The sequence below is a fragment of the Colletes gigas genome, unplaced genomic scaffold, assembly GCF_013123115.1.
Source record: "Colletes gigas isolate AHSC1104 unplaced genomic scaffold, ASM1312311v1 Colletes_gigas_Sc00009, whole genome shotgun sequence".
NCBI classification, from domain to species: Eukaryota; Metazoa; Arthropoda; class Insecta; order Hymenoptera; family Colletidae; genus Colletes; species Colletes gigas.
Genome location: NW_025106638.1, coordinates 7134242 through 7138323, shown reverse-complemented (window position 1 = coordinate 7138323; position 4082 = coordinate 7134242). Strand labels below are relative to the sequence as shown.

Sequence of the window (4082 nt, the reverse complement as noted above, 5' to 3'; positions counted from 1 at the left end):
CCCCCAAAAAGTTATAGCTACCTCTCGTTTTTTATTAAAAAGTTATTAGTATATAAAATTACCGGAAACAAAAAACAAGAATATGGAATTTCGTTTCATAAGGGATCGATTACAATCATTTTTGGTTATTATACATACTCCCGAATTCCTAGGCATTTTTGAGAAAAAAATTCCTTACCGAAAATCTAATGTGAGGTCAGTAATGTTACCCTAAAATTTCATGCGTATCTTTAAAGCATTATAACTTCTGAACGGATTGAAGGATTTTAATGTTTCAATCGGCTAACAACGCGTACTTTGGTGAAGAAAAAGTTGTTCCTTGACCTCATATAGTTAGAAAAACCCCATAAAAATGGTCCAATTTTCAAACAGCCATAACTCCTACAATATTTAATATATTTCAATCAAATTTTTTTCTGAAGTAGTGCTCATGGATACCTGCAAAAAAGTATTAGACAATATTTCTCTACAGCGTTAAACAAAATTACTAACAATGAAAAACGAATTTTAAGAAAATCCGACAGATGCGTAAATTTTTCGGCGGAAAAAAAATTTCAAACCGTTCTGAAAAAATTATTTTCGGTTGCAAGGGTCAATTACAATCATTTTTGGTGAATAGACATACCCCCGAAATCCTACGCAGTTTCGAGAAAAAAATTGGAATAGGTGAACAAATTTTTCGAAAAAATTAAAAACTTTGAAATCATTTTGAAAAAATTATTTTTGGTTGCGGGGGTCAATTACAATAATTTTTGGTGAATAGACATACCCTCGAAATTCTGTGTATTTTCGAGAAAAAAAATTCACTACGGGCAGAACTTTAAACGTTAATAACTTTTTAACGAAGCTTCCATCAACAAATTAGTATTCCTGAGTTTCGCCTTATTTTGGCCTTTAGAATCTTCTATTAAAATTTTTCCCATGGATGGCCGAACACCCTGTATGTTACAGTTATTTTTTCAAGGTAACGTTTTAATCACAGTAATATACAAGTATCAAAATTACGCATGTAAAATTTTAAACTAATAATTTCTTTTATTAAAAATGGTGAAATTCAAACGAAGGCTGAAAGATTGCTGAGCTCAGAATCAAATAGATATTTTTTGCGCACTGTAACGGAATCTGCAGATTTTAAGGTGCAGAGAAAACGTATAGTGTGCGAAGGTATCGTTGATTGCCCGATACAGCTGCGCACAATACGGTTTCGCTTGTATCGAGTTTCTCGCAAGAAAAAGTCTGGATTCCAAGATTCTTAGCTGTCGCGTGTATTAGCGTTGCGTTCGGTCTGAAATACAATGTTGTTCCTTATTTTCACACCTGACGCAATTCTCGTAAAGTTCGACTGTTCATGGAGTTAAATCACGATAATCCTTAACCACGATCTCTCTCGACGCTTGGCTCAAGGAAAGATATTTTCGTTCGGCAGCTTCGCGCCAGTCTGGTCCCAACTTCATTGTTATTGCAAGGTCTTCGAGGTTAACGAGACGGAGCACGGTTTGGGATTGGCTGATAGTACAGTTCACAGTATATTTCCGATTGCGTAAAATGGCAAAAATAAGAAATATACCCGCGACAAAAAAAAATAGCGCGAGACCACGCGTATATTTGCAAACTCATCAGAAATTGTGAGAGACGAATCAAGACGAAATCGTCTGTCTACCATATTTACTTGATATTGTACTCTCGAATTACCATTTGTTTGATTTCAGTAGACTTATTTCAGTACACACTTTTCTCAAAAATTTCAAACTTATTTTAATCAGTAACTAGTGTCATATTTAAATAATAATAACGGCATAGTTGGGTATTGCTTTGCAAACTGTAAACAGAAATGACAATTTTGAAATGTCCTTGTCGATGCGTATACTGTACTTTATGATACTCTGGTGGCCCGCTCTCTATAAAACCTGCTAATGTCCATTCTCTAACATCTAATAAGCTTGTAAGCGTAGGTCTGAAGTGGCCCGACTTCGTCATCTAACCATCCGCCACCCGACTGATAATTAATTTGGCAAAAATCTTTCCTCCCCTCTCCACGATGCTTTCCTGTTATTAATTCTTCCACGTAGATCGAGTTGTGCACAGTAAGAAGAGTTTCGTAATTTGTTCATAATTATCTGTCCGACAGAAACGGAGTCGGTGGAAATAATAGACTGCTTGAAACGCGAAACTTTAACACGCCAACTCAGGTAGATCAGGTATTGAACGCGTCGATGCACAGTATCGAAGGCTACGCCTCACGTTGCCAACAAAAACACCACGAGGTCTTCGACTATAAGCCGTGTCAAGTAAAATATGTTACACCCGCATATGGGACACGGATCTCGCGTTACATGTCGGCCACACCGCAAGGTCACCGATAGATAGGATCTAACGCAGAAACGTGGCCGACAACTAAGTTGCTCGACCGCTTTGAACTCCTTCTTCGACTACTACGAAAGGAAAACACCCGAGAAGACAATGCGCGCGCGTCTACCGTTACCTCGTCTCCCTGCAACAAATTAGTATTTCCACCGCGAGCACGTATCCGTACAAAGTAAAGATCATACACTGGATGAAATTAGTATATTGGGACACCATGATTTACTAAAAAAAGTTGATTTATTCTATACATTTTCACTGGTTATAAATCGAAAACTTCGTTAACGCTACAATACGTTTACTATTAGGTTCTCCGGAAAGTTCTTTTCGTTTTTTTAACAGGTATTAAGTATAAAATATTCTGGGTTCTGTGTACTATTCTTGAATAATATATGATCCATTCTGTTCTACCACCTTTTGCCATCGCTCCGGAAGCCTCATAATGCCGCTTTTCCAAAATTCCCTTGCCTTACTGTTAAAATATTCTTCGAGGCCGCTTTTTATTTCATTAACTGATGTGAATTTTCTATTGCGAAGAAAATTTTTGAAGGAAAGGAATGAATAATAGTCCGATGGTACAAGGTCTGGAGAGTATGGAGGATGCGGTAGAACATCCCAATCAAGCTCTAAAAGTTTTGTTCGCACGGGTAAAGAAACGTGTGGCCTCGCGTTGTCGTGGTGGAACACGTCGCCACGTCTATTCACCAATTCTGGACGTTTTGCAATGATAGCCTCTTTCAGTTTTTCGAGTTGGGTGCAATATTTCTCACTGTTAATCGTTTGCCCTTGCGGAAGTAACTCGTAGTAAAGAACACCCTTCCAGTCCCACCAAATTGAAAGCAATATTTTCTTCGGGTGAAGTTCAGCATTTGCTACCGTTAAAGAACTCTTATTTCGACTCGATCAAGATCGTTTGCGTGCAGTGTTGTCGTAGAGGATCAAAGTTTCATCCCCAGTGATCAAACTTTTCAAAAATGGCTCTCTTTTGTCACGTTGGATGAGTAAATCGCATGTTGAGATTCGGTTCAGAAGATTGCTTTCCGTCAGTTGATGAGGGACCCACACTTCGTAGCGTTTAACGTATCCAAGCTTTGTCAAATGTTCATGAACCGTTGTTCGCGGGATGTTTGAAGCATTTGCTATCTCACGAACACTAGATCTTGAGTTTTCATCGAGGTAGGCCTTGATAAGGTCAGTATCAGTGGTGGATGGACGGCCGCTGCGATCTTTATCTTTAAGGTTAAAATTTCCGGCTCTAAACCTTCTAAACCAATTACGGACTGTTTGAACAGTTATAGACTGGTCCCCATAAACGTCACAAATCTTCTTTGCAGTATTTTCAAACTTACTGCCTTTTTAAAAGCAGTAAAACATCACATGACGCAAATGCATCTTTTGGTTTTCCATCTTTCACAAGGCGAAAAACACTCGACAAACTTTCTACTGACGTCAAAAACTGTTCTCTTGTACTGCCAGAGGATGACTAATAACCATACAGTTGACGGTAGAGTGCTCTGGTTGTTTGTTTACTTAAACACAGCGAGACAAAGCCTTGAGCGACGAACGCGAAAAGAACTTTCCGGACAACCTAATATAAACCGCGAGTTTCGAGTTTGTAAACACAAATTCAACGAGGGAAGTTTTTTCACGAGGATGTTATACATACAGTGCCGAACAAAAGTATTGACACAGACTGTATTTTCAAATATAATGTTATGTAG

General features: G+C 38.2%; 1 pseudogene; it reads right to left on the bottom strand.

Moving 5' to 3' along the window:
* Positions 1-3264: 3264 nt before the first annotated feature.
* LOC122397456 lies at positions 3265-3768 on the bottom strand (annotated as a pseudogene).
* Between the last annotated feature and the right edge of the window lie 314 nt (positions 3769-4082).